The following is an 8,334-nucleotide window of genomic DNA, read 5'->3' on the forward strand; positions in this document are numbered from 1 at the left end:
TTCTACAAGCCAGAAAAGACACTCATATGGGCAAATGCAATCACTTTATTTTTTGTACTGTCTCATTTAAATGCTTATAATTTTAATAAATAGCTTATGTTTGATATTTTTCTCAGTTGTTGCTAAATAACATGTCACTGTGAAAGATAAATGCATTCCATAAATATTGAACTGTTTTATTTAATTACATTGGGCAATCCTTAAATTATGTTTTACTATCTTAAAAGCTAGTAAATACATTGTGCTAAGAATGACCAACGAAAATAAAATATTTCTTAATTTTCTTTGAAAAATATATGTTTGTGTCAGAATTTCTGCTCTTAGCTTAAGGAAGTTTCATTATTATAGTGTCCTCTTTACACACAATTTGTCTTGTTAAAAATGCATAAGCTAATATATCATATAAAGAATTCATAATATCCACGAAGTATTGTAATTGAAATAAATAGAATGGGATGCCAGGGTCAAAGATTAACAATATAATTAGTTGTTCAGTCCATCATTCATCTCATTAAAAATACCACTTTAATGAAAAATATATAAGTATAAAATTTCACAAAATGGTGATATATTTTAGATTGATTTATTAGATAGAAATTTTCAAATTATTATTTAAAGAAGTTGCTGAAATGTTTTACCAAATAAGCAACAACAATAAACTCATTTCTTAAATATCATTGAAATGTCATGCTTATACCGTGCTTGGTTACATAATTAAAAATTGAAGAATCCCAAACCTATAAATCCTGGGTACCAATAAGATTAACCTTCACTGACTCACTGTCTACCCCAATCCACTCTATGTATGTATTATGTTATCTCGAGTCCTGGGGCAATAACTATATGAGATCACAAGAGCAGGGAGCTTTAGCAGTTTGAAACTTAAGACAATTTATTTTATTTAAAGCACTCCAAAGCTTTGGGTCTCAGGCATTGTCCAGGCCATGACTCTAACATACAAATATGAAAAGTGAAGAATTCAGGATGAGATGATATCTAGCTCCTATATTCTTCCTATAGATTTGTTTCCATGGAATGCTCTAAGTAAAACTAAAGTCTGGAAACAGGTTAATATACATTTTTCTTAAGTCAATTAGGAAGAAAATAGACAAAGCCTATTCAGGCAAAGCCATCCTCCTTTGCTTGATAATAAAGGAGGTAAGAGAATGTTTACATCAATTCTCAGACTCATAATTACTGATACACATAAACTTCAACCATGTTGTATAATTACGGCATGTTCCTTGGCAAAAGAGGAAGGAAGAAAACTTCCCTAGTGCTATAAGGATGGTAACAAATTCAATATCTCTGGGATTAAGAATATGTCTTAGGGCTTCCCTGGTGGCGCAGTGGTTGAGAATCTGCCTGCCAATGCAGGGGACACAGGTTCGAGCCCTGGTCTGGGAAGATCCCGCATGCCGCGGAGCAACTAGGCCCCTGAGCCACAATTACTGAGCCTCCGCGTCTGGAGCCTGTGCTCCGCAACAAGAGAGGCTGCGATAATGAGAGGCCCGCGCACCGCGATGAAGAGTGGCCCCCACTTGCCGCAACTAGAGAAAGCCCTTGCACAGAAACGAAGACCCAACACAGCCATAAATAAATAAATAAATAAATAAATAAATAAAAATTTAAAATAAAAAAGCTTTGACAGGATCAAGGAGAGCCACTAGTAAAATAACAGAACTCTGATATCATTTATATGTGGAATCTAAAAAAATGAGACAAAAGAACTTATTTACAAAAAAAAAAAAAAAAAGAATATGTCTTAGTTGTTCCTATTTGGCTAACCCAAATTATTATTATTTTTTGCTTTAATATTCTTGCCCAAGCCAATAAGAGAATGAATGCACTGGGATGGTTCCTATTCACTAATTCGAAGGTGTAGACTCTGTATCCTAGAGGAGAAAGACTGGAGAAATGTACTGATGATGAGGGAAAAAAAAGGTAATGCAAAAAATACCCAGAGACTGAGTATTTGTCAGGATCCAGGGCCGAGAGCAGAGCCAGGTTTTGTACCCACACTCAAGGTCAGCAGCATAACCTCTGAAAGAATAGCCCACAGTTTACCTAGGGTAGTTAGATCCTAGGTATTGAAATACAACCATTTTGAAGATTTTTCTGTTCAATCAAGGAATGACAGGATAAAGAACCACTGGTTTTCAGATTTGGGAAAGGGACTCAGAAGATTTCATGATAGACTAGAAATGAGACTTTCCCTGTTGTCTCTAAGCATGGGGGCAGGACTCCCACATTTCCATGTGACCTTGAGAAAGGGGTATGTTCCAATTCCCAGGTGCATTAATTTACTATTGCAGTTGTAACAAATTACAACAAACCTAGCGTCTTAATACAGCACAAATTTATTAAAGTATAGTGCTGGAAGTCAGAAGTACAAAATCAGTCTCACTGTCCAAAACTAAGCTGTTAGAAGAGCTAATTCATTCTGGAGGGTGCAGGGGAGAACCTGTTTCTTTACCTTTCCCGGCTTCCAGAGGCTGCCCTTATTTCATGACTTGTGACTCCTTCCTACATATTGAAAGCCAGCAGCAATGTAGCATCTTCAAATCTCTCTCTGCTTCTCGCATCACATCACCTTTTTCTCTTTGCTTCTTAATCACATTGCCCCTGTGTCTCCTTCTTAAAAGACCCTTTGTATTACTTGGGACCCATCCAGAAAATCCAAAATAATCTTCCTATCTCAAAATCCTTAATCTATGCACATCTGCAAACTCTTATGCCATGTAAATTAACATATTCACAGGTTCCAAGGATTAGGTCATTGATGTCTTTCGGGATTTTATTCAGTCTATCACACCAAGGATATTAAAATTATTACTATTTTCACAGGAGAAAAATCGAGAAGGGAATTTAATTTGAATAAATTATTTCTTAAAAGTGGACTTTCCTGGCACCCATTTGTTTATAAACTAAATTCACCTTCATATCATTTATAGTTACAGGCCAGTCTATATTTCTGTTTATATTTAAAAGTGCTACCAAGTTTAATTATTAATAATTTTCCTTTGAATAACCTATATTTGATGGTAACAGTACTTTCACTAGAGTTTGGAGTTTATTTCTGCTTTTATTTCTATCATCAATTTTTTATTTATTTAGTGTATTTTCCTTTTTAATAATTTCAGAAGCTATGATTTATAGTCTGTTATAATTTTTAATTATACATAAAATACATACCTGTCATAAAATTAAAATGTTAAAATAATCACTAAATCCCTTTGGTTATCACTCAAAATGAGTGTATTTAATATATTCAGAATAATTCTGTGCAGTATTACTAACTTGATTTTCCCATGCACAGTATTTGATAGTGATTATTCCATGTTAAAATATTGTCATTGTCTGAGTTGTATTTCACCAAACTTTGTATGTTGAAGTCCTAACCCCATGTACCTCAGAATGTGACTGTATTTAGAATCTTAAAAAGGGGTAATTAAGTTAGAATGTTGTCATTGAGGTGGGCCCTTATAAAAAGAGGAAATTTGGACCCAGACACATACAGAAGAAAGACCGCGAGAAGATAAAGCAAGAAGATGGCCATCTATAAGCCAAGAAGAGAAGTCTCAGAAGAAAATAAATCTGCTAATACCTTGATCTAAGACTTTTAGCCTCCAGAACTGTGAGAAAGTAAATTTCTGTTAAGCCACCTAGTCTGGGGTACTTTGCTATGGCAGTCCTAGCAAATGAATACAAACATTAATATAAATTTTACTGATTTTAACAGTATGTAGTATACCATACTATGGTATACATCATTGTTTATACCTCTATGACTATTGATAATTATATACATTTAGATAATCTAAATGGTCAGGTGCTTTAAACCAAGAGTTCTAACTTTCACGACAACTGGCCTACAGAGATGAGTTAAGGATTACTATTTCACATATTATTTGATAGTTTCTAAAAGCTGATAGTTTTTTTTTTTTTCTATTTTATTTTTCTTTGAGAGTAATGTCTACATTTTCCCACATCAAAGCAAATATCCATGTACTCTGTACAGGTTTCTATAGTTTGTGTTAAGACCAAGGCCAGTTTACACTAGTTGACATTTCTCTCACTTCTTTACACATTCTTCACTTTAAAATACCTCCTAATATTCTGATTTGTTTTTGTTTCAATTCCAGGTCTTAGATTTGAATTTTTCTTCATATTACATGTCTGTTGGGTATTTTATCAAAATATCAGGAAGAAGATACAGTAAATGCCTGAGTTCAAAATATCTTGAAAAAATCGAACAACTAAATAATTTTTAAAACAATAATGAAGTAATAAACTAATATACAAGTCATATAACCACATTTTTATTGCTCTGTTAAAATTACGTTTACTCAAATTATTCTCTTATAAAACCAATCTACCAGAATGCATGCAACACCAAGTTGTCAATAAAAAGCTGAAAATTTTCCTTAAACACCAATGATTTGAGTAAATAGCCAAGTATAGAATATTGTATTTTATTTCAGATATTTGTCTTATATTTAATGGATGCTTAAGAAATTTGTTTGTTTGTTTGTTTTTGTTTTTGTTTTTGTTTTAAGAAATTTTTAAAATGCCCTTCAATTTTGAACACGTTAGGAAGAAGAAAAATATAATTACTTTTAAACTGCGCAGACACCCATAATTTATACAGTATTCCTGCAAAATGTTGTTTTTAAATTTATTGGTATGAAGTTGTTACCATCCTTCAATTCAAAAGTAATGCAGAGGAAGTGGCGGTGCGAGGGCTGCGGCACAGCTAGCAGAGCCGCGGTCTGGACCGCAGCGCGTGCCCGAAGCTCTCTGCCTTCCCCCGCCCGCCAGCCCGAGGCAGCCCGAGCCCAGCCCGCGGCCCCAGCAGCAGCCCCGAGAGCACCCCAGTAGCAGCGCCGTGGCCGCGGGGAACGTCTACAACGACAACCTCATGGCGGAAGGGACCTGTCAGGACGCGGCCATCGTGGGCTATAAGGACTTGCCCTCCGTCTGGGCAGCCGTCCCCGGGAAAACCTTCGTCAACATCACGCCAGCTGAGGTTGGTGCCCTGGTTGGCAAAGACCGGTCAAGTTTTTACGTGAATGGGCTAACGCTTGGGGGCCAGAAATGGTCTGTGATCCAGGACTCACTGCTGCAGGACGGGGAATTTACCATGGATCTTCGTACCAAGAGCACCTGCAGAGCCGCCGCCTTCAATATCATTGTTGCCCTGAATGCCAAGACGCTAGTCCTGCTGATGGGCAAAGAAGGTGTACAGGGTGGTATGATCCACAAGAAATGTTATGAAATGGCCTCCCACCTGTGGCGTTCCCAATACTGACCTCGTCTGTCCCTCCCCGCCCCCCACTCCCCACTGCTTTTGCTCGCCTCTCCATCCGACACACACGTACACCATTTTTATTTTGGGGGCCATTACCCCACACCCCTTATTGCTGCCAAAACCACATGGGCTGGGGACCCGGGCAGGAAGGACAGACACCCTTCCCCCAACCCATGCCCCTCCTGTATGTGGTTTGAAAACTCTTCTGTTTTGGTTTTTTTTTTTCCCAATAAAAAAGATTATACTAAAAAAAATAATAATAAAAATCCAACTGTACCCGTATATGTCTTTTTTTTTTTAAACATCTTTATTGGAATATAATTACTTTACAATGGTGTGTTAGTTTCTGCTTTATAACAAAGTGAATCAGCTATACATATACATATATAACCATATCTCCTCCCTCTTGCATCTCCCTCCCACCCTCCCTATCACACCCCTCTAGGTGGTCACAAAGCACCGAGCTGATGTCCCTGTGCTATGCAGCTGCTTCCCACTAGCTATCTATTTTATATTTGGTAGTGTATATATGTCCATGCCACTCTCTCACTTCGTCCCAGCTTACCCTTCCCCCTCCCCGTGTGCACAAGTCCACTCTCTATGTCTGCATCTTTATTCCTGTCCTACCCCTAGGTTCTTCAGAACCATTGTTTTTTTGTTTTTAGATTTCATATATATGTGTTAGCGTACGGTATTTGTTTTTCTCTTCCTGACTTACTTCACTCTGAATGACAGACTCTTGGTCCACCCACCAAAATACAAATAGCTGAATTTTGTTTCTTTTTTATGGCTGAGTAATATTCCATTATATCTACGTGCCACATCTTCTTTATCCATTCATCTGTCGATGGACACTTAGGTTACTCCAATGTCCTGGCTATTGTAAATAGTGCTGCAATGAACATTGTGGTACATGACTCTTTTAGAATTATGGTTTTCTCAGCATATATGCCCAGTAGTGGGATTGCTGGGTCATATGGTAGTTCTATTTTTAGGTTTTTAAGGAACATCCATACTGTTCTCCACAGTGTGTGTATCAAATACATTCCCACCAACAGTGTATGAGGGTTCCCTTTTCTCCACACCCTCTCCAGCATTTATTGTTTCTAGATTTTTTGATGATGGCCATTCTGACTGGTGTGAGGTGATACCTCATAGTAGTTTTGATTTGCATTTCTCTAATTAGTGATGTTGAGCATCCTTGCATGTGTTTGATGGCAATCTGTATATCTTCTTTGGAGAAATGTCTATTTAGGTCTTCTGCCCATTTTTGGATTGGGCTGTTTGTTTTTTTGATATTGAGCTGCATGAGCTGCTTATAAATTTTGAAGATTAATCCTTTGTCAGTTGCTTCATTTGCAAATATTTTCTCTCATTCTGAGGGTTGTCTTTTTGTCTTGTTTATGTTTTCCTTTGCTGTGCAAAAGCTTTTAAATTTCATTAGGTCCCATTTGTTTATTTTTGTTTTTATTTCCATTTCTATAGGAGGTGGGTCAAAAAGGATCTTGCTGTGATTTATGTCATAGAGTGTTCTGCCTATGTTTTCATCTAAAAGTTCTATACTGTCTGGCCTTACATTTAGGTCTTTAATCCATTTTGAGTTTGTTTTTGTGTATGGTGTTAGGGAGTGTTCTGATTTCATTCTTTTACATGTAGCTGTCCAGTTTTCCCAGCACCACTTTTTGAAGAGGCTGTCTTTTCTCCATTTTATGTTCTTGCCTCCTTTGTTGTAAATTAGGTGACCATATGTGCGTCGGTTTATCTCTGGGCTTTCTAGCCTGTTCCATTGATCTATATTTCTGTTTTTGTGCCAGTACTGTACTGTCTTGATTACTGTAGCTTAGTCGTACAGTCTGAAGTCACAGAGCCTGATTCCTCCAGCTCCGTTTTTCTTTTTCAAGATTGCTTTGGCTATTCGGGATCTTTTGTGTTTCCATACAAATTGTGCAATTTTTTGTTCTAGTTCTGTGAAAAATGCCATTGGTAATTTGATAGGGATTGCATTGAATCTGTAGATTGCTTTGGGTAGTATAGTCATTTTCACAATGTTGATTCTTCCAATCCAAGAACATGGTATATCTCTCCGTTTGTATCATCTTTAATTTTTTCATCAGTGTCTTATAGTTTTCTGCATACAGGTCTTTTGTCTCTTTACGTAGGTTTATTCCTAGGTACTTTATTCTTTTTGTTGCAGTGGTAAATGGGAGTGTATCCTTAATTTCTCTTTCAGATTTTGCATCATTTGTGTATAGGAATGCAAGAGATTTCTGTGCATTAATTTTGTATCCTGCTACTTTACCAAATTCATTGATTAGATCTAGTAGTTTTCTGGTAGCATCTTTAGGATTCTCTATGTATAGTATCATGTCATCTGCAAACAGTGACAGCTTTACTTCTTCTTTTCTGATTTGGATTCCTTTTATTTCTTTTTCTTCTCTGATTGCTGTGGCTAAAAATTCCAAAACTATGTTGAATAATAGTGGTGAGAGTGGACAACCTTGTCTTGTTCTTGATCTTAGTGGAAATGGTTTCAGTTTTTTACCATTGAGAATGATGTTGGCTGTGGGTTTGTCATATATGACCTTTAATATGTTGAGGTAAGTTCCCTCTATGCCTACTTTCTGGAGGGTTTTTATCATAAATGGATGTTGAATTTTGATGAAAGCTTTCTCTGCATCTATTGAGATGATCATAAGGTTTTTATGCTTCAGTTTGTTAATATGGTGTATCACATTGATTGATTTGCATATATTGAAGAATCCTTGCATTCCTGGGATAAACCCCACTTGATCATGGTGTATGATGCTTTTAAAGTGCTGTTGGATTCTGTTTGCTAGTATTTTGTTGAGGATTTTTGCATCTATGTTCATCAGTGAATTTGACCTCAATTTTCTTTCTTTGTGACATCTTTGCCTGGTTTTGGTATCAGGGTGATAGTGGGCTCTTACAATGAGATTGTGAGTGTTCCTCCTTCTGCTATATTTTGGAAGAGTTTGAGAAGGATAGGTGTTAGCTCTTCTCTA

The 8,334-nt window shown here is 36.7% G+C and overlaps 1 pseudogene across 1 annotated transcript; it reads left to right on the plus strand.

The window, feature by feature from the left end:
* Window positions 1–4,723: 4,723 nt before the first annotated feature.
* On the plus strand, window positions 4,724–5,733 carry LOC309623150 (profilin-1 pseudogene; annotated as a pseudogene). The gene has a single exon. The product of its transcript is annotated as a profilin-1 pseudogene (transcript).
* The last annotated feature ends 2,601 nt before the right edge of the window (window positions 5,734–8,334 follow it).

The sequence above is a fragment of the Balaenoptera borealis genome, assembly GCF_965194805.1.
Source record: "Balaenoptera borealis genome assembly, chromosome: 2".
In the NCBI taxonomy this organism is placed as follows: Eukaryota; Metazoa; Chordata; class Mammalia; order Artiodactyla; family Balaenopteridae; genus Balaenoptera; species Balaenoptera borealis.